The 27,607-nt window shown below is 38.8% G+C and overlaps 1 protein-coding gene across 17 annotated transcripts in view; it reads left to right on the top strand.

Annotated features, from left to right (window-relative positions):
* Positions 1 to 27,607, top strand: part of DAB1 (DAB adaptor protein 1) — a 1,138,205-nt gene that overhangs the window by 478,261 nt on the left and 632,337 nt on the right. The gene's annotated exons all lie outside the window — the stretch shown is intronic.

The following is a 27,607-nucleotide window of genomic DNA, read 5'->3' as shown; positions in this document are numbered from 1 at the left end:
CAGGTCACGATCTCGCGGTCTGTGAGTTCAAGCCCGGCGTTGGGCTCTGGGCTGATGGCTCGGAGCCTGGAGCCTGTTTCCGATTCTGTGTCTCCCTCTCTCTCTGCCCCCCCCCCCCCGTTCATGCTCTGTCTCTCTCTGTCCCAAAAATAAATAAACGTTGAAAAAAAAAATTTTTTTTTTAAATAAATTTGTAAATCCCGTGACTTGAAAATAGAATGAAGATTGTAGTATTCATGTCAGAGCTTAGTTTTCACCTAGCAGGCCATAGGGAGCCATTGAAGGCTTTTAAATATGGGAGTGATATAGTCACAAGAATGTGTTCAGATGATCCCTGTGATGAGGCTGCCTTTGATGCATTGGAATGGGAGGGGCTAGCAGTGCTCCTCTCAGGTGGAGAGGTGGGTGAGTTGGGAAGGATAACTCAAGTGAGCGGGGTCTCACAGACGTAAGGCTACTCCTACTCAAAGTAGCCTCCAGTCCATCATTTATGCTTCCATTTATCCATGTCAGGTGTGATGGGCAGCTTTCGGGCCTGTTGCTCTGCCTTTTCACCTTCTAGAGGATTCTTTCTTCCTCATGAATCACGCATGAGCCCTTAGGCTCCCACAGTTGGAAAGGCATATATGAAATGGCAATGCAGAAGAATGTAAGATATTGAATAGATCACATTGGTTATGAGATGCTATGAACTTTCTGGGTCCACTTCTCAGGTTATTCAGGGATGGAAAGTAGGCTTCACTCCCACATGCCTGGTGTCACCAATGGGTAGCTCCTGCTGGAAACACCACATTAAGAAGTTTGAGAGGGTGCTCTGCTCAAGTCATGGTGACATCGTTTTGTTGGTTAGGCAAGCCTTTTAAGGGTAGAGGGAAGGGAATTGATAGCACATATGACAAGTAATTTGCCATTATTAGGCTATTGGAATTAGCTTCTTTGGAGTTCTTTTCTGTTCCCAAAGCTGCAGCTTTTCAGGCTCTATATGGAGTTTGAGTGTACAACAAAATCAGTTTCCTAGAACTCAACATACATACCTGGGGCACCTGTTCAATGTACGGCAGACTCCTTGCTGCAGTCTCTATGTAAGGTGCAAAGTACTCCTTGCTTCTGGATGTTATGCCTATTCTTTTGAGACAGTACTGATGAGAAATGATGAGTCTTTGTATCTGGAAATTCTGCATACAAAGACTGAACTGGTTTTAGAAGACTTCATGCCATTGAGAACCTTTGGAAGAGGGTGGGCTAAGGGATCACTTAGCTAGCTTAAAGTCTCTCCTTGGAAAAATTATATATTCATTCTATGTTTGATTTATTCTTCTATGTGTTCTAGAATAATAACTATGATGATATAACAAGAAGAGAAGAACGTATCTTAACACTCTACTTCCTTAACCAACTGGTGAGATTAATCAACATTCCCTTTTCCTTCTATCAGTTGTGCTGATGGATGCCCCCACCCCCACATGCCAACTGCTCATGAGTAGGAGCCACTCTAAGGTGTACCTACTTACTTGTGTTGCAAGTGACCAGCTGCTAGTCATAGTCACATATCCTAAGAGGTTCCTTGTTCTCCTGTGCCCAGAAGCAGCATGGTCTAATGGCGAAGAGCTTGGATCCAGAACCCAGATTCAGAAACTTGGTTCAAATCCTGCTGTGTCACTTACTAGATGGCCTCAAGCAGATTACTTATCCTCTTTGTGCTCAGCTTCCTCATTTGTAAAATGAAAAAGTTAATCCTAACTATCTCATATGGGTTATTAAGAGGACTGCATGAGTCGGTATTTTTAAAGCCCTGAAATAGTACTTGGTGCATACTAAGTGCTAATTACTGTTTTTTAAGGAAAATCAAGCATCTAGGCACATGGTGGATTCTTACATTTTAGATCTACCTTTCCTTCTAAATGCAAGCAGGAGGTTTGTATAATTTGCTACTGGGTTTTGAAGAAAAGTATACATCCAAAGATGTTGGATATTTCGACTCCAGGCAATACATCGATTGTAGGAAGTGGTCTCCAACTAGCAGGCTTTGGGTTCATCGCTCAACCATTGTTTTCCTTCATTGGAAATATCCTTTGCTTATGGCATCACAGGACTCTCTTGACAAGGAAGAGTTCCTCGAGGATGCTGAGTGGGAAAAGAGGGTGGCTGCAGGCCAGGAGTGAAGAGCTGAGGGAAGTCTGGGGGTGAGGAGTTGACTAGAAAATTGTAACATCAATATTAGCAGACAGGCTAATGAAGGAATGCAATTTGCAGATGCCTATCTCGCACTTTCCCTCCCTTCCAGGGAGCTGGCATATGCTAATCAGGATCATCTAAGCCTGGCCCAGGATCAGTGCCAGCTTTGTATCAGAGGAAGGGCTTTGAGGATGGGAGGGTGACCTCCCTACTTTGAACAAATGATGACCTTTAAATGTTTGAAGTCTCTGTAGGCAAACCATGCACACTGATAGAACAAGCAGGCAGCTGGAAAGAAATTGGTCAGAGCTTGAAAAAATATGAGAACACAGGAAAGGAGGAGGGGAAGAGAAAGGAAAATAGCTCATATGTATGTTCTGTGTGGCAGGCATTCTGCCAAGCATTTGATATTAGCTTATTTGTGCTTCAGCACAACCCCATTGGGTAAATATTGATATCCCCATATTACAGATGAGGAAATAGGCCTGGAGATCCCACCGTCACACAAGTCACATGGCAAGGTTACGATAAATGCCCAGGTCCATCTGATTCCATGCCTCGTGATCTTCTCTCACACTGTACTGCCTTCACAGAATTAATTATAATAATAACAACCCTCAGGGACATTTTCCTATTGTTATCACTGGCAGAACGGGTAGTGGTTAAAAGCTGGGTGCCAGAGTCAGACCTAAATTCAGTTCCACCTTGACGGTTTACCATCTCTGCTTTCCACCTGTCCCACGTTCTCTGAGCACTGATTTCTCCGCTTGTGGGATGGAACCGGATTGCTTTGGGTATTGACTAGAGTAATGGATAGAGTGGGAGATAATAAAGTGACAGAGAACAGTGTGCAGTGGTACATCATAAGTGCTCAGTAAACAGAATACACTTCCTCTCAGTATTTTCAGATTCGTTATTTTTATTGTTGATTTGATTCATCAGCTTAGGTGCGCCGGTCTTATCAAGTTGTGTGTGTCTGAGCTCCTTGAAGACTGTAAGCCAAAATTAGAGGACATCAAGGTTTAGAGCCTGAGAGAACCTCTCATGTGGGAAAAACTAATCTCAAAAAAGGGAGTGGTTTGTCCAAGGTCAGGTAGAATAAGTAACACCTGTAATATCATAACACCCATCATGCTTCTAGGCATATAGAAAAGTCTTTAACAAATAATTATTAAAGGGCACCAGGATGGCTCAGTAAGTTGAGCATCTGACTCTTAAGTTTGGCTCAGGTCATGATCTCACAGTTGGGGAATTTGAGCCCCACATCAGGCTCTGTGCTGACAGTGTGGAGCCTGTCTGGGGTTCTCTCTTCTTCTCGCTCTGCCCCTCCCCCATTAAAGCTCATGCTCTCTCTCAAAAGAAATAGATAAACTTTAAAACAAAATTTTAAAGAAATAATTATTAAAATAATTCTGCTTTAACCTCAGCATGTTTCTATGCTTTTTCCCATTCGTGAACTGGTGGTATGTATTGTTAGGAGGCTGCATCTGAATCTGGGGAATGTTTGTGGCAATTCTGGCCCACCTGCCTCTGGCTGATGGCTTCTCTTCCAACCCCACAAACCCTGCTTCCATTTTCTCCAGGGGAAGGCAAGAAATTAGCAGCTGTATTGGCTCCTGTGAACAGCAGAGCAGTTTTGATGGAGAGCAAGGAAGAGTTTGCAATGTTGTGGTTGTTTGTGGCATTTCATCAGCCAACAATGTAAATTAAATTAATTAAAAAGCATTGTACATTTTAATTCCAACACTGGATTCACTCAGTGGCCATGGAAATTTTGAATAATGGATAATAGTCATTTCTAATTTCTCAACATATGTTTTTTCACTTACACAGCTGTGAAAAAAAATTATATTTATATTTTTGTTGATGCATAATTTCCAGCTTGAAAACAGAATTCATATTAGCATTAAACTGCCAACAGGTGTCGGGTTTTTTTTCCCCCCTTCTTCTTTCTGGTGAGCTGGAATAATCCCTTCTTTGGCAGGAAGTCAGTATTTTTTCACAGTCATTTTTGCATCCTTAAGAATGCCTTTAACATTATTTTCTACTTGATGAAACACATCCTCTCAAGGCTTCATTATTTTCACCCTGGTGTTATCTGATTGAATATTTCAATCACAAAAAGCTTGAAGATTTGAGTCATTCCTACTCAAGACTGCATAGAACTACAGCTGGATATGTCAATAACATTCTGATTTTTTTTTTTTTTTTGCTAGGAAATAGCCATGACTTTAAATGACCCAACTGCATTTTAAGCCTGGATACTGTTTATTCTAACTCTTGATTACAAAGCATCTTTTAGGTACAAGGTGATCGAGCCAAATGCAAATGATTACATTTCATTCTACGTAGTCTGTAGAAAAGGAACAAATCCCATGAAACCTTGTCAGTTTCTTCAAAGTTGCTTTTTCTTCTGGTCTACAAATTTTTTTTCTTGAAATCCAACAGTTTAAGAATTCAAAGCAAAGCAGAATGGAAGCCTGACAGTTATCCCAAAATTATTCCTCTTCCTTGGGTATTCCTTCCCAGTTAGCATTACATCATCCATCGTTATCTCCACCCAGCAACACCATCCTAGACCAATTCTAAATGTCCTTTAACTGTTTTCTTGCTCTCTTCACATCTCTAGTCATAGGTCTACCCTTCTGGTTGAGTATTCTTTGTAAAAGTACATTTAATTAGACTATCTTGCTTAGCACCATTCAGTGGCTCTCCTTTGTCCTAGGGAATTCTGGAGATGTACACACAAAGTCTTTCATGCATGACCTGGTCCCCTTTTCCCTAACTCCTTTTCCAATGCCATCCTCAGTTACTAACCTTGTCAAATCGATGTTGCAGCCATGTTGTGCTTCCTGGAGTTCCAAAAATAAATATGTGATTCCGTTTCAAGTTTCAGTGACCTTATTCAAGCTACCTCCTCTGCCCAGTTGCCCCATAAGACACACCTCGGGGAGCTTCTCCCCAGCAAAGCCTTCCCTGTTTTATCACCAGGACCATTATCACTCTGACACCCTTCCACCCACACTATAGATAGAGTGGCTGTCCCTTCTGATGCTTCACATCCATCTTTTGAGGTCAAAATGGGATATATCGTAATAGTTAAGAGCTTGGGTTTTAGAGCCAGATTGCCTGGGATCACATCCCAGCTGACACTTACTAGCTCTCTGTGCTTGGTTTGCCAACTGTAAAATGGGAGAAATAATTATATTTACCTGATAAGGTACTTGTGAGAATTAACTGAGACAATATATGTAAAGTACTTGAAACAGTAGCTGGCAGGTTGTACACATAGAGCTGATGATTGATATAGGTTGATTTTTACCTGTATCACTTTACTAGATTTGTTTAAAGTTTACTTCCCCCACTAGACTGAGAGTTCCTTGAGGGCTGGAATGGAATTCTCTCATTTTTATATCTTGAATGCCTGGTACTGTGCCTGGCATATAACAGGTGCTCAGGAACAGATGTAGGTGGAATGAATGAATAAATCAATGTAGACAGACAATCTGGAAGTTCAGCAAGCAAAAACACAGCCCCCCCCCCTCAGTTATATAATGTAGTTATGATGTCCCTGACACTTCTTGTTTTTTTTTTTAACTAAAAAACTCTTCTCCTTCCATGATAACTAGCTAAAACATGGGATGAATGTTTGCTGCACATTTGCAAGAGGGTTTGAGTCCAACATCCACACTCTGGTGTCCTGCCTTGTTCTATTTTACTTTCCTTTGCCATTGCCAAAATGAATATCCATTGAAGGGATTTCTAGTATTCATCATATGCAGCCACCAGATGGATCTGAATAGTTTCTCTAACAACCAATTTGCATTTGGACTCTGCTTCCAAAATGCCTTCCCAATATAGCTTCCATTCGCCCTCCACACACTCCAACATCTTCCACTCTGTTCTAAAGGCCACACCTCTAATTTTGGAAATCGTGGATCGATTTGGTACAACTGAGCTACACCAAGTCAAAACAACAATTGTCATTTATTGCCAAATCATGACTTGCTCATATATTTCAACTTCTACCATGTAAAATAACAACATTTTCATTATAATCATTTTTTTGTAGCAAATCCCAAGATACTGTTGCAAGACTGATTTTTTTTTCCCCCCTGCACTGCTCCCAAGCTTTCATCTTTGGGTTGTGTTCCTTAGTGGGCATGGTGCTTGATCCAAGTTCTTCTTCTTACGGTTGTTATGATTATGTGGGGCTCTGTTAGGTTTCATGAACTTAAATGAAGAGTAAGTAATAAATTCATAGAGGAAATTGGGTTAGCATGTGATTAACATCCCGGCTGATGCAGACGGGTGTACCAATGATGGAAACATGTGCTTGTATCATGATGAAATGCAGATTAGAGGCCCTGGAGCCAACCCAAGGATATCTGCCCAAAACTGTTTCATCTCTGTCAGCTTTAATCTGATCGAAAGAGAGCATGCTTCAATGCAGTGAGAAAAATGTGAACTCCTAAAATAACCAAGTGGCACTCTGTTTTCCATGCAGAAGCTATTAAAATACTCACTTTTCATTGTGTTACAGTAGAGAGCATACTGAACTACAACTTAGAGGACCTGAATTCAAATCTCATCTCAGTCACTAACTTGGGCTGTGAAGTCTCACAGGCCCTTAGTTTCTACATCTGTGAAATGAATGTGCTGGGCTACACTAATGGTATTCAATAGTTTTTTTTCTTCCCTTCATAAAACAAGTGACAAATCATATTTGTACACCCCCCAGGGTTATGCACAATTAGCCATGTACTAGTTGTCTCTCCCCTTTCTATCTGCTCAGGTAAGCGTATCAGAAAGCGCATGAGTGAGATTAGCATTTTAAGATAACCTTGAATGTCTAATTTATTTTAAAAATTAAAAATCAAATAATTTGGAAGCTTGGATACATCATTAAATTTTAAAAGATGATTTGCTACACAATTCTCAAAAGGTATGCCATGAAATGCAATTCTAGCAGTCTCTTGTGATGTTATCATTCTACCTCGCTGTGAGTTAATCAAGGTGCCAGTGGAGAAAGGTCCAAGGCTTTGAGTCTTTAACTATTTGCTATTTGCAATTAAAAAAAAAACAACAACCAAGAAATACGTGTTTGTAGATAGTCCTCACTTTGGTGAGCATTCTCATTTCCCTTTGGAGAATTGCTTGTCGCAAGAGTAACTTTTGATTCTTAGGTTGACATGTTAGGCAGAGCTCTGTTTCTAAAATGAGGTAATAACATCCTTACTTGAAAGTAAGACGGAATCTTTTTTAAGAACTGAAAATATGTAGTACTTGACTAAAATAGTAGTGAGTTGTATCTTGGAATGTCTCATCATGGAATATTTATCTGCAGGGGGGGAGAAAAGTTTGTAGTATGGTGGCTATTAAAAACCAGAATAATAGGGGAATGGATTAAGATAAAAATTGCCAAAGGAGCAAAAAGTTTAATATAAGATTTGAGTATAAAAATGACGTATACAGGGGCGCCTGGGTGGCTCAGTCGGTTAAGCGTCCGACCTCGGCTCAGGTCATGATCTCACAGTCCGTGAGTTCGAGCCCCGTGTCGGGCTCTGTGCTGACAGCTCAGAGCCTGGAGCCTGTTTCAGATTCTGTGTCTCCCTCTCTCTGACCCTCCCCCGTTCATGCTCTGTCTCTCTCTGTCTCAAAAATAAATAAACGTTAGAAAAAAAATTAAAAAAAAAAATGACGTATACAATTTCCCGTCTCCAACAATATGGTGATCAAGATAATCTGAAGAGCTTTCCACTGTTAAATACCAGGCTAAAGTAAACTTTGTAAATGTAAGACCGACCTTATGAGAAATGAAGGGAAACTATAAGAATTCTAAAACAAAGGATGAACCAAAAATAACAATCAGCAGGTTGGGATGGTGACAATAAAGCTGTGGAGTGAAGAAGTGACAATACTGTAACTTGGGGGTGTAGGCTTTAAGTCTACATTGAGAAAAGAGACTAGCTCTTAGGTTCTCTCATGTGTAAACTGAGTAAATCATAAACCGTGACTTCACATAAAAGAGTGGATTAAGTAAAATCTACCTATCGGCATAGAAAGACAGTAGTGAAGATTGTGCATCCTGTTTTGGATTATGAATGGTGAAAAAATTTTCCTTTAAGAATTAAAGATCATGAGGGACACCTGGATGGTTCAGTCAGTTAAGGGTCCAATTCTTGATTTTGGTTCAGGTCATGATCTTGTGATCATGGTTTGTGAGATCAAGCCCTAGGTTGGGCTCTATGCTGACAGCACAGGGCCTGCTTGGGATTCTTTCTCTTCCTCTCTCTTCTTCTCTCTTTCTCTCTCTCTCAAAATAAAATAAAATAAATATTAACAAAAAAAGGATTAAGGATTATGGAATTAGAGACTTAAATATATGAAACTCTAAAACAAAAACAAAACAAAAGCTGTGATACCTAGCAGATGCAAATAGCAAACTTCTGAGGAATACATCTTTAATTCAAGCATCACAGGATTCGCATAGCAAAATATGATGAAGAAATCAAAACCCAGCATTGCAAAATGATACAAGAAAACATACTACCATGAGTGAATGTTGGCAGGCACCAACCAAAAACATTGAACACCCAAGAACTCTAGGTGATACAGAAGTTGAATAGAGATTATTAAAGAGGGATATTTAAATTAATAAAATATACAAGAGAATTCAAAATATTAATAACTAGTAAAGAAACATGAAACAAAGAAAGGAAAATCTTTGAAATTATCTAATGGAACTTCTACAAATGATGGGGCTAGGTCAGTTAGAGCATCCTACTCTTGATCTTGGAATCAAGATTCCCCACATTGGATTCTAGTGGAGATTACCTTAAAAGAATAAAATTAATTAAAAAATGAAAGACATGGTCATTAAAGTAAAGTCAATAAATGGGTTATACAGTAGTGTAGACAGAGCTGAAAATATAACTAACTAACTGGAGCACAAAATACCTGCAATAAAAAAAGAAAGATATAAAAAAATTAAAGAGTAAAAAATAGATATGGAGAATAGGACAAAAATCCCAACCTACAATGTAATGGGATTTCTAGAAGGACAAAATAGAAAAAAATGAGGAATTAAAAATATTTCAAGAGTTAATGGCTCAAATTTTTTGGAATTGATGAAACTACATGAATCCTCAGAATCAGAACACATATACGTATATAAAACATACAAATCTATACTTAGATACACAATCATGTGCATGTAAAGTGATACAGCGGATTTGGAATATAGTTGGGCAGTTTCTTATAAGATTAAATATACACTTACTATGCAACTCATAAAACACGCTCCTGGGTGCTCATCCCCAGAGAAATGAAAACTGGTCCACATAAAAACATACATGTGACTATTCATAACAGCTTTAATTTTAACAGCTAAAAACTGAAAACAACCAAAGTGTTCTTCAATAGTTGAATAATTAAACTGTGGTACAACCATACCATGGAATGCTGCTCAGTAATAAAAAAAAGGTATGAACTATATTGATAGATATAATAATTTACATCTCAAGAGCATTATGCTGAATAAAAGAAATCCAATTTCAGAAGGTCACATAATTGTAAGATTTCATTTACATACAACAAAGCAACAAAACAAATAAAACAACAAAATTATAGAGATGAGAACAGATTAATCATTGCCAGGGATTAAAGAAGGTAGTACAGGAGTAGGGAGTAGTGGAGGAGGTTGAGGAAGATCTTTGTGTTGACAAAATAGTTCTATATCTTGGCTGGAGTGATTATTACATCCATCCATACATGGGATAAAGTGGCATAGAACTATGCATGCACATTGTATCAACATCAATTCTTTGGTTTTGTATTGTACTATAGTTACATAACATGTAACTATTATGGGAAGCTGCATAAAGGGCGTATGAGACCCCTTTATAGTATTTGGAAACTTTTTGTGAATCTATAACTATATCAAAATAAAAATTTACAGGTGGGGGAGGAGGGCAGCAAACACTGCAGACTATGGAAAGTTCCAGAAAAGTAACCCAAGAGAAAAGACCAATTATCTGTGAAGAAATAATTAGACTAACAACAAACCTTATCAAAAGTAATGATAGGGGCACCTGGGTGGCTCACTGGTTAAGTGTCTGACGCTGGATTTTGGCTCAGGTTATGATTTCACGGTCATTGGTTCAAGACTCAAATCGGGCTTCGTGCTGACAGTGCAGAGCCTGCTTGGGATTCTCTCTCGTTCTCTCTTACTGCTCCTCCCCCACTTGCACTCTCTCTCTCAAAATAAATAAATAAACTTTAAAAAAAGTAATTACAGAAATCAGAAGGCAATAAAATAATCTTTAGAGTTTTGAGAAGAAATAATTTAGAATTCTATACCCAATTACATTATTATTTAAAGTATGGCTAAAACAAAGACATTTGCAGACAAAAAGGTGAGAGTATCTACTAACAAATTTAAGCTATATACTTTAAGATACGCTTCTGAAAAAAAAATCTAAACCATGAAAGATTTAAGAAAATAAAGGAAAGAGATATTGATAAACCTGTGGGTAAGCCTCATTCATTCAGTCAGTCCAAAAATATGTATTAAGTACTGTATGGTAACTTTGTAAAAGGGTATGCAGCAGATAGGAGAGAGAAATGGTAAGCAATCACTAATTTGTGGATTTAAATATAAGATATACCTACAATTCTAGTCAAAAAGTGAAAGGTAATCAAAATTACATGAAGAAAGGTGATCAGAATTATAATGAATCTAAACCCTTTTTGTTTGTTTTGGAGTAGAGAGAACTTTTTTAAGACTACATTTTAAGTAAAATATCCCTACTAAAAGACTAGAAATGAATGAATATCTTCTAAGCTGGTAGAGAGAAAAAAGAGATTAAAAAAATGTAATCCAATAGAAAATAGAAAGGAAGTGGAAATATCCTTTAATGCTGAGTAAATAGAAAGCACAAACTGTTGTAACAAAGCATTAAGCTATCACTAGTCACTATGTATATAATCAGACTAAACTCTGTTAAAATACACAGGTCACATTGGGTTAAAAACTTCAACTATTTGTACTTAAAAAGTTTTACGTAAAGTATGAGGACTCTGACAGTTTGACATTTTAAGAGCATGGGAAAATATATACACTGCTGAGTACTGTATAAAATAAACCTCTGGACCTATAAAAATATCAGACAAAGTATATATTTTTTACTAAAAAAAATCAAAATGTAAGATAGTCACTACATAATAGCATAAGTAATAATTGGCCAAGAAGTTATAAACTTACATGCACTTAATAACATATGCTTAGGGGCGCCTGGGTGGCGCAGTCGGTTAAGCGTCCGACTTCAGCCAGGTCACGATCTCGCGGTCCGTGAGTTCGAGCCCCGCGTCAGGCTCTGGGCTGATGGCTCAGAGCCTGGAGCCTGTTTCCGATTCTGTGTCTCCCTCTCTCTCTGCCCCTCCCCTGTTCATGCTCTGTCTCTCTCTGTCCCAAAAATAAATAAACGTTGAAAAAAAAAATTTTTTAAAAAAATAACATATGCTTAAAACAATCAAGTGACAATTGACAACATGGTATAGTCATTAAACAGACTCTGGAAACAAATTGCCTGGAGCTGAAATCCTAATTTCTTACTAGGTGTGTGACGTACGTAACTTCTTTTTTTCCCATAATTTTCCCATCTGTAAAGTAGGATAACAGTACAAACACCAACTTCAAAGGAAAAGTATAAGAGCATATACATTTGTACATGTATGGTAAAACTGTCAGAGAGTGTTATTTGTATCATCATTATCAACAAATAGAAGAAACAACAAATCCAAATTTGTCGCGGGAGATCCTCATACACTTCTCATTAATTGATAAAACGATTAATTTGCCGGTCTTTTGCCTATTTATTTTCAGATTCATCCCCTGCCCTTTTCTTGCACTGCTTTCTCTTCACCTTCTCTGTTTTGGAGGAAACCATATATTCAAGCTTTATTGCCGATTAGCTTCCAGAGAAGCACCAACATAAAGAATAAAGAGTGGGAGGAGGAAAGAATACCAGTATATCTCCACAAGACTCTAGCCTGGTGTCTCCTCCTTGGCTAAAGCTCCAGGCAGACTACCCTTCCCATTGGGGTTCCCTGTTGCAGTTCCAGCTCCTGTTAGATGGTCTTAGCTTCTCGGCTCTGCTAACACCACCACCACTCCTTGTTCCTTCAGAAATAGTTGTGTAAGTCGCTTCCTGCTTTTACTGATCTCTAGTTTGTTTCACTGTTCCTCATTTGGCTTGTCAGCTGTTCCATAGCATATGTAAACAATTCCCTCGTCAAAATACCTAGAATGGTATCTGTTTTCTTGACTGGAACCTGATTGATGTAATCAGTAAGACAAAATGCTAGTACAAAAAACTTTAGTGCCCTATCAGTAAACTTAATCCAATAGGTTGTTCAAAATTAACAGAAGTGAATTCAAATGAAATTCCCCAAAATGACAAATTCTAAAGTTGTTTCATACTTTTATGGGAGAGGGGAAGGAACCATCTGAAAAGTATTCTTCATAAGAGTGTGGATACTGTGGCAGTGAAATAGAATGCAAAGGATATGTTTGCTCTCCAGTTTACTATTACCTCAGTTAGGACCATTTCTTCTCTCCTCAGATATTTCTCTGTTATGTGCTTGCCTCTTCATAATCCCAGAACTCAACCTGAAACTTCTTTATATAATATATATTATTGTGTGTGCGTAATTTATATTATATATCATTATATATTATTATATATTTTCTACTTTAGAAATGAATGCAAGGTTATTCTCTCTGCATGGTTCTACTTTATTTCTCTAGCATATAGATCCAAATAATGTCACCAAATATCCACTATGTGCAAAGCACTAAGTTAGACATAGAGCCAAAAGACTTAATCAAATTTATTCTTTACTCTCTGGGAATTCATAACCTATTTGGGTAGACAGATATGTTTACAAAAAGCTCCAATGCCATGCAAAGAGTGAGAAATTCTATGAAGAGGTAAAATCACAAATTATAATAGCATAGGAAGGAGTCTCCAATTGTGAGGATGTTGGAAGTCAACTATGAAACCTTATCTTTTCTATTCATTTTAGGTCCCAAAATGCTTCCCTAACGTTATTTTATTTAAAAGTATGTAAGCAGTTATCCTTACATTGTTACCATCAAATAATTGGAGGTATAACCAGAAGGCAAACCACTTAACTGCTCGGAATGGAAGGTTAGTTTGGTCTTAGAGCAGGCATTTATGCAATACATTGTTTTAGTACCACTGTGAACAAAATACTATGTAAATGACTATGGATAATATAAAGATGATAGGCCACAACTTGTGACCACTCTCCTCTTATAATTTAGTGCTATTTGTATAATACCACATTAAACAGTTCAGATTTTCCATTCCCAGTCGCCTATATATTTGGCTATAAAGAGGAAAGTCACCCTTTTGTATTGAGCATACATACATCTTCAAACATCTATACATAGAGTGGTAAGGGAGCAAGAAAGTGGTCCAACCAATCAGATAAGCCAATTCTGCTCTGGAACTCAGTGGGAAGACAAATCTTATAGCCAAATTTCATGTTATAGCCAGATCACCAAGTCTAGCCCTCATTGTTCAAATCAGGGCTTTGAACAAATCAGGACTAGTTCCCAGGCCTTCAATTTGGAATCTAGAAATTCTAGATATTTAGAAAGAGAAAGAGAAAGAGAAAGAGAAAGAGAAAGAGAAAGAGAAAGAGAGAGAGAGAGAGAGAGAGAGAGAGAGAGAGAGAGAGAGAGAGAAAGAGAAAGAGAAAGAGAAAGAGAAAGAGAAAGAGAAAGAGAAAGAGAAAGAGAAAGAGAAAGAGAAAGGGAAAGGGAAAGGGAAAGAGAAAGAGAAGGAGGAGAAGGAGGAGAAGGAGGAGAAGGAGAAAGAGGAAAGAAAAGAGAGAAAGAAAGAAAACGAAGGAATGAAAGAAGGTAGGAAGGGAGGAAGGGAGGAAGGAAGGAAACAAGGAAAGATAAGAGGAAAAAAAGACGTTTCCAAAGAGGGCATTTAAGAGTCACACCAACTGGTAAATAGTAAGTTCAATAGACTAATAGATCTGTTGGAAACATTTGCATAATGCAATTAGAGACTATTAGAATTGTTCTAGTTTTCAAATTCTGCTTTCTTTGTTAGATATGTACCAAATTACATATTGATCAACACAGGAATAGAGTCTGCATTGCTTTTCTTGAGTTGTCTCTTTCACCACAATGAGTTCTCATCAACTTGTATTTTAACAGACTTTTTCGAAAGAATAAATAGGTCTTGAATTCTTCTGGTTTAAAAAGGAAGCAAAACTGGAGTTGTCCAGCTTCCTTTGCTGATCTGAGTGTTTTTATTTATTTGAGAATAGTACTCAGAATCGTAGCACCTCAAGTTTGGAATATATCATAACTAAAATTTAGTTCACCTCCTATCTCCAATGCTGCAATGTGTATTACCACACAAAAGGCCTTCAGATCCAGGGTGGGTAACTTAAATGACTGCAGCTAGCTGGAATTCTACAAGAGGGGTTGGTGGGGACTACAACAAACTAGAGAGTGCTTAGCCCTTATGGAATCTCTTCTGTAGCTTAGGAATTCAGGTCTATTCCTGACAAATCTTCCTGTTTTCTAGAAGAAGCTAGAATTTTATAAGAAATTATCTGACTTGTTAAAACAAATTCAAAAATATTATTAAAAGTCTTCTGTGTGCCAAGCATTGCTCTTGGTTCTAATGATACAGAAATGACCAAAACATGGTCTATATCCTCAAGGAGCTCAGATTATTGTTTAATAAGAATGTAATGAAGAAAGTAAAGCCATTCAATGTGTGCTAACATAGAGATAGATGTAAAGTATTAAAGGGGAACATGAGAATTTGGATGACTTTCAGGAAGTGACTTCCTGGAGAAGCTGTAACTTTTTAATTATGCCTTAAAAGATAAAAGGGGGTGCCTGAGTGGCTCAGTTGGTTAAGCAGCCAACTTTGGCCCAGGTCATGATCTCACGGTTCGTGAGTTTGAGCCCCGTATCGCATCAGGCTCTGAGCTGACAGCGCAGAGCCTGCTTGGGTTTCTCTCTCTCTCTCCCTCTCTCTCTCCCTCTCTCTGTGCCCCTCCTCTACTCACACTCTATCCCTCTCTCAAAAATAAATAGACATTAAAGAAAGATTAAAGGATACTTACCTTTGTATAAGCAAAAGGAATAGGGTTATAAATATCTATAGCATGTTTAGTAAAAGATGAGAGGGATGGAGTAGCTGGAAATAAGCAAAGTGAAGTAGGTAGTACTACTACTAGGTTGGAGATAGATTTATACTCCAAGGGAAGGAATTTGTTCTCTGTCCTGGTAGAATGGGAAACATACAATGACTGTAGCCAAAGTTATCATTTTTTGGGTTAGTAGCAGTATTAGCATTTTATTTGAGAAAATAACATAATGGAGACTAGGAGCACAAGTTAAGAATATTAAACTGGAGTCATGAAGTCATGGAACCAGTTGAGAGACTGGGAAGATCTGAATTCAGGTAATGTATGTGAGGACAGAGTAAGGAAGACTGTATCTAACAGGCAAAGGAGAAGAAGTCAAATTAGGTGGGAGATTGATGGACTACTATAGAGGCCAAAGTCAGGCAGCCCCCAAATGGGCCACTTGGCATACAGTTTGTACCCAGATGAAAACAATCGAGGCACAAAAGACCAGGAAGAAACTTTGGCCTCACCCTCACTTTCCACTACCTAAAATAATTTAGATAGAGGACCTGCTCCAGGAAGAGAGCTATAACCATACATCACTGCATTAGAATATAAACTAGACATGGTAGACAAGGAGGAACCTAGAAAAACCTATTGGATCAAATTCCTCTCTATGTCCAGTTGGTTCTGAATGTCCCAGAAAACATTTGTTCACCAAAATTCAATCTTTTTCATTTTTCTGTGAATTGCATTCCTTCCCTTTAAAGTCTCAGACCCTTACTTCCTTCTCCTTAGTTCAGGATGACATGTATACCTAATTTTGCCTGACTGACTTTGGGAGCTCATGTCTATGTAGATTCCTTACATCTAAAAAATTAAATTTGGTTTTCTCCTGTTAATCTGTCTCGTGTCAATGGGATTGTTAGTCCAGCTATAAGAACTTTGTATAGTAGAGTAAAATTATTTCCTCCCCTACAGGGGGGATGCTGGCAACAAGTTAGAAAAGGAAGAGGAGAAATTCAGGAAGGGAGGAGAGCAGAAAAATGATGGGGAGAGGACAATAATACCATTAAAATGCTATCTTTGAATTTTACATTAGACTTTTTTTTCATAACTTTCACTCATTTGTCCCCCTCTTTGAATTTGTTTTTAAATTAGCATCACTTCTATGAAATGTCTCTCCATTTTGTTATGTATCCTCTTCATCCCGATATTCCACCCTAAGGTTTCTTGATTATGTATGGGCAGACCAGTTTGGGGACATCAAGTTTATTCACAAAATGGGTATTCACCAGTTCAGTGTGATGAGTCTTCTCTTATTGGGGTCTGTAAAAGTAATCCTGGAGAAAGCCATTTTCTAGTAGAATGATTTAGGGCAACGTTCTAAAGTTGTCATCTCAGTTGCTTAATTATAAAGTAGAAATAATAAAGATAGCCCTTATTTCAATATTAGCCTTCATTTCAAGATATTATAAAATCCTAAGGCATTATTACAAGTAAAGAACTTACTACTGAGAACATGGAAAGCGCTAAATGAATGTCAATTTGTATTGTTGTCATATTTAGTGAATCGAATTTAGATCATAAACTAATGTAGGCACTAAATTAGAATTTTGAAGATACCACAGTCTCTTCTGAAATTAGGGAGGAGAAGGAGAAGCTCCAAATGCCAAAGATGTCCAGATCGCCTGGACATCTTTGCTAAGGGAGCTACATGCTGATGAATATCTTCATTCATTCATTCATTCATTCATTCATTACCCTGTTCATTTTTCAGTCACTTATTTCTTCATCTATCCATTGATTTGCTTATTCAAAAAAGTTGTTGCAGGTTTACTATTTACCAGGCATTGAGCTAAATATTAAGAACACCCAGAAGACGTAAGCTCATTGAAAACATAAATAAATTAGCATCTATAATGATAACATGGTAAGCAGTACATGGAGACCCCCCCCCCAAAAAAACAAAAAAAAAAATCATTCATAGAGAGCACAAAGGAGTAAGTTGTTTTTCCTGAAGACAGAAATCATTTGAATTACATCTTAAGAGGGAAAATTTGTCAGGCAAAAAAACAAGTGGGGAGGTAAAGTATTTAAGACCAGGAGATCTGTCTGTGCAGAGTCACAGAGGCACCAAAGACCAAAGTGCTTAAGAGGAGTAACCTCTAGGTAGGTGAGAGGGGAACACAAAGAGGATGGAGGAGCATGTAAGAGATGTAGCTAGAAATCCAAGAGCTTTGAATCCAATGCTAAGGGGATTGATTTCTTTCCTGTGGCCACTGGGGGAAACCTGGAGGTATGTGAGTGACACACTGAGACTTGCATTTTTATAAAAATTTCCCTGGTGGCAGTGTGGGTAATAAGGAAGGAGGACAGGTCAGTGGCCGTTCTTTGGTATCTCCAGCGTCCCAAGGAAACTAGAAAGTTATCATTTACAGGCTATGTTTGTTGAGCCGGTGCAAAACTGAAGGAAATTCCTAACTCCATTCTACCTTTCCTCCAAATCTTTAAAATTCTGTAAGTCTGTATTATCTTAGGTCTTGAGATGTTAATGACTTAACTAATTGTCAACACTGGCAATTACAATGACTGATACCTTATCATTTCTTACAATGAGCAATGCTAATTAAAATTGATTGTGCGAGAGCTTTAGCAGCAATTGTCCCTCCCCCCCCCTTTTTTTTGTTTAAAACATGAGCTTACTGTGCTGATTTGGTGAACTTCACACAAGGCAGGCTTATTATCCTGGTGTTTACTTCCTAGTTCTGCTTGTGAACCATATTAGCAACAATTATGAAATGTCAGAGAAATGGTAGAAATAACTGAATTCGTGCCATAAGAAAGATTCCAGATTTTGATTCATTCATTCATTCATTCATTCATTCATTCATTCATTCAAGTGCTAGAACCTCTATTGGACATCTTCATATGCTAGGAACCATGCTAGGCATAGAGGAAGCAAATGAACAAGTAAGTTAAGGGATTTGCAGCCCAGTGAGAAAGACAGCCTCATTACAGGATAATCACCTATGGCATATAAATACTACAGTTGGCAGATGTTAGTTCTGCCAGTGAAGAATAGTGGCACATTTCACAGAGAAGGTGACTTTTTATTGAGGGATTCAAAATGCGAGCAGGGACTTCTTCAACTTTTATTATTACTATTTGTATATACCACATGAATTTGTAAGACTTTATAAAGTATCTCCAAAGAAGACATGTAATACCATGATGATAAACTAGCCAGAGAATTCAGGATTCAAGACCAGAAATTGTGCCCTGGAAAATCTAGGCTGAAAAGAAAGAAAAGGCATGCCAGTCAGTTATCATAAAGTATATAAACACCTAAAGAAGGTAAAAGGAAGCCATAACCTTGTAGGGGAGGATTTTTTTTTTTCTTTCTCCCCTTCTGGGTTCTTTGGCTAATCTAATAATTAACTTAACATAAGACAGATTAACAAGAGGAAAACAAATTTAATTACAGTATGTAAGTACATCCCAACAGTCAGGTAATTGAGGTTTATATGATATCCTGAGGTAAGAAGAAAGGGGTAGGGGTCTGGGATTTCAAAGGAGAGGAAAACAGTGCACAGGAAGGTGGGAAGAGCAAATGTTTGATAAACGAATGTTTGCCATGTCCTTTGAAGAAGTCTTTTTAATATAAAAAGTATAGCTCTCTTTCTGCTACAGGCTCCTTATCTAAATTCTTTTAGGAAGTTAAGGAGGATGTTAAACGTTTTTCTTAAATCTGTTAGGTCTTGATTTTCTTCAGCTTGAAATGATCCTCAGGCCAAACTGGCACATTCTGGAGCGGCCCACTCTGAACCCCATTAACATGTTCTAAGAAGGATGAAAAGATCATGCTCAAGTGCAGACTGCCTGGAGGACAGTGACAGACAGGCAAGGGTTCTGGCTAAACAGTTCACTTAGACAAACACCAATTGGGCATTGTGAGGGTACTCTGCCCAGAGCCCACCATTAGGGCTGAACCATGCATAGTCCCCCAGGTGCTGGGAATGTCATAGTTGAGTCCCTCTTTAGGTACTTCCCTTGGCACAAGGGAATTGTTTTGCCCAGTGTTAATTCTGTGCCCCAAGAAGTAGCTTGTATTCAATAACTGGTTGATGAGGGTGGGGCACAATGGCCCAACCCCTTTTCAGGATTTGAGACAATTATGAAGAGTCATCCCAACCCCAGCTGAGGTTTCTCTTCCAATGCATCACAGTTAAACTTGTCCCTCTGTACCCTCCTACTTGCCATTTCTGTTATAGATATGGTTTCAGAGAGAAATCCCTGTTAGAGCCCCTGCTTGCAGACATCTGGGGTCTTAAGTCCGTTCTCTGGAGAACCAGGTTTAAAACAGTCATCCACTATGTGCCCAGTTGGGCGGTGGGCCGGGGCAGGGAGTAGATTCAACAATGCAACGGATAAGAACTCTGACCTCAAATGATTTACAGTTTGGATGGAAGTTAGGGCTTCTCAAGACAATGCAGAGCCTTGGAAAACAGTTGAGCCTATGAAATACAGAACAGAAGAATGGGGAGGGGAAAAAAAGATTTCTGAGTATACAGTCTAAAATTGTGCTCACAGAATAAATAGTTCTTGGGTATAAGAACTATAAAGTCAATGTCTCTATAAATTCAAATGTCTTTAGAGTTAAAGAATGTAGCATTATTAGGGACCATTGGGGGGGGGAGGAAATTTCCCTCCTAAGACATTTGGTCATCCAGGCCTCATTTTCCTTTTTAGAGGACACAGATTTATGACCTCCCAAGGCAGCACATTCCAAGTTTTCCTAATTGGAAAGTTCTTCCTTATATTTTTCTGAAAACTTCTCTAGTTCTGTTCTCTGCCATCATATAGACCAAATTGCCCTCTCTTCTTCTGCAAGAGCCTTTTATTTATTTGAAAAGAAAAAATGATACACACATTAAAATTGTTTTTAAAAATTTTTAGGAGATAATGGTAAGTTGAGCATTTGCTGTATATTTGTTGGTATTAAGGAATTTTTTTTAAGGGATGATAACAGTGTATGCTGAAGTTTAAAAAACAATTTTCATATTGTACTATTATTTTTTGTATTATATTATTTTTATATTTTGTATTATTATTGTATTGTATGATTATTATATATATTACACATACTGAAATATTTAGGGATGCAATAATATGATGTGTAGGGTTTGCTTCAAAATCATATGGAGGGAGAAATGGGTGAGGTTATAGAAGAAACAGGTTTGGCCACGTATATTGTTGATGCTGGATAATGAGGATTCATTACACTTTTCTGATACTTGTAGAAATTCTTAAAATTTTCCAAAATAAACACATTTTAGTATATTTTTGTCTTATTAAAATAACACTTGCACATCATTGAAAAAAACCCTAAAGACAGAGAGGCTTATAATGTAAAGCAACAGTCCCTGCATCCCTCCTTCCCATAGCCCCACTCTCCAGAGGTAACTAGTTCTAACTCTGTTATTTTCTTGGGAGGGAGTGTCTTTCTGGAGGTACCTCTATGAGCCTAAATAAGCAGTGCCTGTGATGGTCTTAAGTGTTGTCTCTATATTGTCTGTGCATTCCTACAGTGACCAGAGAAGGATTTTGTCCGTTTCTTAGACCCACTCCTTCTAGTATACACTATCAGTTCCTTCTTGGGTCGGCCTCTCTTCTCACAGCCCAATTCACATCTGTTTATTGTCCCACTATCCATCATAGCCAGTCTACCTCAACTCCCGGTTTTATAAGATGACGCCTTTGCTAAGCTCACCCTTCCACCCACATTTCTCCCCTACATCCAAAATTGATAGCATCTGTTTTCTGTCCTGCAATGATGACTAAGCCTTCAGTGAGTTATTGGTAGTTTTATCCCAAACCTAAAAATGAATCATGGAACTTGAATTATCATCATTGTGTAGTAGTGTTCACAGTGGAGACAGTATTTTGTCCAGATTAGACCTCCTTTACTTCAAATTCTATGTCTCAGTCCTTGCATCACTCAGAGAAGAAAAAACTGAAGCATCAGGTTTAAACGGAATCTCCTTTTGCACTCAACCAATTGCCTTTCTTAGGCACCAACATTTCCCAAGTTCTAGATGATATTATTTAATCTTTTGAACCCCATCACCTCCTCTCCCTCTCCTTACATTTGTTTTTTACCCGGTGGCCTCCTTTCTGGGGCCCAGGCATCTAAGCCAATCTGGACTTTCTCATCTTCCAACTGTCATCCTATGACTTCCTTGAGTCATATATTCTGTTATTTGGGTCCCAGGTCATTTTCTTTCTTGGCTTACTAACTTATTTTGCAAGAGATCTTCTCAAGAAAGCCAGATGAACTCCCTGATTCCTTAGCTGTTCTGAGTCTACCTTCAGTTTTAATTAGCTAGGGAAGAATTTTAAAATAAGTCTCATTTAAAAAATTAGAACTCATTTTTCTTCAGAATATTTTGGTTTTAACCATATTTCCTTTGCTTGCTTTTAAAAAAATTTAAGTTTATTTTTAAAGAGAGAGAGAGAGAACATAAGTTGGAGAGGGGCAGAGAGAGAGAGAGAGAGAGAGAGAGAGAGAGAGAATGAATCCCAAACAGGTCTGCTGTCAGCACAGAGCCCGATGTGGGACTGAACTCACAAACAGCAAGGTCATGATCTGAGCCAAAATCAAGAGTCAGGCGCTTAACCAACTGAGCCACCCAGGTACCCCTAACTTTATTGTCTTAATCTACTCTACATTTTCCTTTTCTTGTATTGTTTTATTGGAAGGCATATTTTAATTTCCAAAAGTTCTTATTTTTACCTTATTTTAAGTTTATTTATTTTGAGAGAGACAGAGAGAGAGAGACAGAGAGAGAGAGAGAGAGAGAGAGAGAGAGAGAGTGAGTGTGTGTGTGTGTGTGTGTGTGTGTGTCTGTGTATTTGGGGGAGGGACAGAAAGGGAAAGGGAGAGAGAATCCCAAGCAGGCTGGCACTATCAGCATAGAGCCCAATGTGAGGCTTGAACTCATGAACTGTAAGATCATGACCTGAGCCAAAATCAAGAGTCAGACACTTAAATGACTGAGCCACCCAGGTGCCCCATTTTTACCTTTTTTTTTTTAAAGGGCATATTTTGCTTTATGGTTTTGATATCTTCTCAAATATTTTAATGAGATTTTTTAGAACACTGTCTTCTGGTTCCTGAATATTTCTGTGGCTATATATAATGATGGTTCCTTTTATTGTTGTTAGTGTTCCTCAGGTATCTAATCATTCTTGGTTGGCTCCTTCTGTTTCAGAATAAGACATTAGGAAGCCAGTTAAGGGCTCTGAGGAGATGGATGTGGCCAATGGGTGTTGGTGAGATAACCGAGCAAGGGCCTGACTGGGGCAGATGTCTGTCTGCTGGCTATTTAGTGCACTAGGGTACAGGGCTCATTTTTCCATTTATAAGACTCTCATCAGTATCCCTGTTTTTCACCTCACATCTCAGTCCACATCTTCTATCACACTGGCTTTTCTAAATATGGAAACTCAGGAATTTAGCAGTGCACCTAGACTGTCTTCATTCATCACTAATCAGCTTCCATCCTCTCTGGTTTCAGAGACTTTATGAAATCTCTCACCTACTGATGGTTCCCTTTCTATGTTTGACATAGTTTTGTATTTATACCCTTATTTCTTCTTATTAAGAGGGAAAAGAGATCAATCCAAGTTTTCTCTTTGCCATCTTGAAACAGATGCCTCTCCATTTATTTGTTTGTTTAATAAAGACTCCCATTTACTCCATCTACTTTCCCTCATATCCTCATTGGCCACGTAGAAATCTGTAAACAATAGTGTTGTGAATTGAAGTATGTTCCCCTGCCCCACCACAATATGTTGTGCAGTCCTAATCCTCCATACCTCAGAATGTGACCTTATTTGGAAATATGTCTATTGCAGCTGTAATTAGTTAAGATGAGGTCATACTGGAGTAGAGTGGTCTCCTAATCCAATAGCACTGTTCTTATGAGAAAACAGCCTTATGAAGAAACCAGGGAGAATGCCATGTGATGCCAAAGGCAGAGATTAGAGTTATGTAGGTGCCAGTCAGTGAACACCAGGGAATGCCTGTAAATCACCAGGAGCCAGCAAGAGGCAAGGAAAGATTCTCTCTTACAAGTTTCAGAGGGATCATGGTCCTGCTGATATCTTGATTTTGGGCTTCCAGCCTCCAGAATATGAGATGGTTTCTGTTACAGCAAGCCATCCAGTGTCCTGGTACTTTGTTATGGCAGACCTAGAAAACTAATGTGAGTAAAGACAGACAACAGTTAGGGACTTGACAAGCATTCAATTTAGAGATAAGGAGGTAACTGGTAGAAATACCTCCTCGTCCTGCCCTGAAAAAAATGGTTAAAATGAGTGTGGAAAGTGAGACTGGGGGTAGAAAGGAGGCAGAGGAGTAGTGCTTTTCATGACTTCTCATTGCTTTCTGTACCATAACATTGTTTTCACACACCTTCTTACTTCCCTAGGTATTCTCTGGTTTGTCATCTAGTTTGTAAAGATCTGTGGCAGTCAAAATAACAGCAACCCCCACCCAGGATGTCCATGTCCTAGGCCCCAGAACCTGTGAATATGATACCTTACACGGCAAGGGAGAATATAGGTTCAAGATAGAATTAAGGTTGCTAATCAGCCGACTTTAACATAGTGAGATAATTCTTAGCCCAATGTAATGATAAGAATCCTCTGAAGTGGAAGAGGGAGGCATGAGTCACAGAGATATGTTGGAAGCAGATCATTGGAGTGATGGAAGGATGTACTGGCAGAAGGACTCAAGAAGAAAGAGGATGAAAGACACAAGCCACAAAATGTGGCTGGCCTCTAGATGCTGGAGGAGACAAGGAAACTGATTCCCCCCTGGAGACCTAGAAAGGAATCAAGCCCTCATGATATGCTCTTAGCCCAATGAGACCTATGTCAGACTTGACCTGCAGAACTGTGAAATACATTTGGGTGGTTTTAACTCACTGAGTTTGTGGTCATTTACTACAACAGCTATAGGAAACTAGTATACCATCCCTTTAAAAATGCAGGCTCAAAGCTAAAGCATAGTACCCCAGTCTGGAACTAGCCACTGCTGACACCTGAAATTCTTTTCTTTCCTGTCCTAGACCTTAATCTAATTATATAGCCAACATTTGTTTTTGTAGCTGCCATCAGATGCGATTTTCTCACACTGAATTTGCAGAAAATGAAAGCCCATCAGACTGCAAATGCCCATGGAGAAATGGAACTTACCATATTGCCAATTCCATCATAGCATACTGGCTAAGGACATAGAGTTAGGAAGGAACTGGGTTCTAATCCCTCACTTAGCCATTTACTAGCTGTGTATCCTTGAGCCGTTTTACCTCTTGAAGCTTCCATTTCTTCATCAGTAAATGAGAGCTAGCAACAGCACCAACCTCATGTGGTTATTGTATTGTCTAAATTAGATGATGTTTTTAAGACACCACAATGCTTGGCCCATGGTGAGTGCACAATAAATAGTATGTTAAACTTGAAAAGCGAAGGAGTGGGATAATATTGGGCTTACCCCAGAAACTCTGTGTCTTGTTGTTATTTCCAAAGTCTTAGGTTGAAAATTTTCTGACTCTCCCACTTATTTTTGTATATATGGCAATATATATGGTGTCCTAAACTACTAACAGGTATGTGTGTGTGCTGAATCCAAAACATGGCTCACAACTTCTGTTAGCATCATATTAGATGAAGAAGTTAAATCAAAACACAAACTTTAACATTATTAATTCAGTGGTTAATGCAAGGCAACCACTCGCTTCTCTCCCTCTTCCAATCCCCTGGCCCTGGCCTAAAGACTATCAATGGTACTCTTGGGATGGTGAAAGATGATGAAGCACCTCCCCTGTGCTTCCACCTGTGACCCCTTCCATAGCTCTTGCTCTGAAGTCTGCAGACCATTCAACAGTTAATAGACATCTTTAGCTATCAGCTGCCTACTCATTCTCAAAGTAGTCTCCCTCAACCACCTACAAAACCTGTTCTAATTTCAAGACATAGAGGGAAATCTTTTTTTTTTACTTTGTTCTCATTAATTTATCTCCCCACTTCATCATCCCTTACAAGAATGCCTAAAATTAAGAGAAATGGCTATACAGTCTCCTTCAGATCAGACCTAGATTCAAACCCTAACTTTGAAAGTTGTTTGTTTCCAGGCAAATTGCTTAATTTCCCTGTGTTCTTCCTGTCTAAAGTAGGGACACCTGCTTCACACAGGATGAACACTACAGATAATACATGCAAAACAAAGCAAGATGCTTGGCATTGTAAGGCTGAATAATAGTAATAGTAATAAAGTATTATTACTACTTCATTGTTTCTGTTTTCCCTTCAACGATACCCTTTAGCCTCCCTTCGGGCCTTTTCTCCCAGCCTGTCCCCTGAGGTCTCATCTCTAGGGACATTCCTCTCCTATGCTGAGTTATGCCTCTTATGATGTTAAGTGCATAGCTGGTCCCCATAGTTTATATTACATTTGTTTCTGATTCAAGCAAAGAATGTACTTCAATATGGCATCATTTAATACAAGCCTAACCTGCCCCCTACCTGGCAGAGATGATGGGAGCTTATTAAGATAATGTCTTCCTACTACTTACAGCCCCTTGAAAGACATTTACTAAATAAACAGTGGTATTCGATTTTTTGTGTTGTTTGTTTTAGCTCTTAATGCACGCTCTCTGAATTGTATTAATAGGTTCTCTGCAATGCTTCTCACAATATGGGCACTTGTTAAATGCTACTAAATGCAGAGTGGCAGTGGATGTTACTTATTTGTGCCTCTGCTTTGCCCTTGCTCTCCTCCCTCTCCCTCTCTCCTTCTCTCTGCTAAACCTGGAACCCCCCTCCTCCTTCTAGGTTCCTAGTCCACTGATTTTCAACCTTGGCTATATATCAGAATCACTAAGAACGCTTTTTAAGACTCTTGATAACCAGACATTACCCTAGACGACTTAAATAAAAATCTCTGGAATTGAGTTCCAGGCATCAGCGTTTTCTAACGTTTCCTAGCTGATTTCAGTGTTTAGCCAAGGCTGACTCCTATATATCCAACCAGATCCCAATCAGATGACATATGTACAGAAAATTAACATTTAATGTCTTTTTTCTGCTCAGCTGTGAGTTCCTCAAGGGCCAGTATGATCTCTTATCTTTTTGCTCCCAGTCACTAACAGTCCCTGGCAAAGAGTGAATACTCAGTACATATTTCTTTTCTTGGCTGAAAGCATAGCCTTCCTAGCTCAAAGGATTTCCCCCATGCTCTGGTTTCTGTAACAGTGAACGTGAGTACCTCTTATTCATTCTAATTGTCTATCATTTTGGTTGTTCAGATTCTCTCAGGTAAAAACAAAAAACAAAACATTTTTTGTACTGTTTAGCAGGGAAAACACATCATTACCGTGTGGTAAGGACTGCTGTCCTCTAGGAGTGTGCCAGGTACTGTGGCTGCAGTCCAGAGGAAGGCCCGGGAGGTCGGGATGTGGGTTAGAAAGAGTACCGGCCTTCCAATCACACAAACCCAGGGCCAGATCTCCACTGTATGCCTACGGGCACATTCTTTCACCTCTCCGAGCTCTAGTCTCCTCTTTGTGGAAGAAGGGAAATGATGCCTATTCCAGAGTTTAGGGTCACCGAAGGACATAATGTAGGAAAAGAGACACAGGAACCATCTTTGTCTGCTTGGGCTGCCATAACAAAATACCACAGACTGGGTGGCTTAAACAACAGATTTTTTCCTCACAGTTCTGGAAACTGGAAGTCCAGTAGCAAGCTGTCAACAAGGTTGCATTCTGGTGACCGCCCCTTTCCTGGCTTGCTGATGGCCGCCTTCTCGCTGTGTCTCACATGGAGCTCTCCGGTGACTCTTGGAAGGCCACTAATTCTTCTTATGACCCCCTTGAATCTTTGTTATCTTCTTGTAGTTCCTGTAGCAGTCACACTGGGGGGCTAGGGCTCCAATATATGAATTTTTAGGGGTCACAGTTCAGGCCATGGCACTGACAGAGAGAGATACAAAGAATATTAGTATTACTGAACTCATATTCTTTGTATCTCTCTCTGTATCTCTCAAGTTCCCTTGAGAGAATCAGAAAAATATCAAGGGAGAGACATCACAACTAGATCTTGTGGGTTGAGTGGGGATGTCTTGGGCAAACAAAGGCATTTCAAGCAGAGCAAACAGCAATTCAAGTCT

Source organism: Felis catus, chromosome C1 (assembly GCF_018350175.1).
Source record: "Felis catus isolate Fca126 chromosome C1, F.catus_Fca126_mat1.0, whole genome shotgun sequence".
NCBI lineage: Eukaryota > Metazoa > Chordata > Mammalia > Carnivora > Felidae > Felis > Felis catus.
The sequence above is the reverse complement of the archived record's forward strand: the minus strand, read 5'-3'. Positions and strand labels throughout refer to the sequence as shown.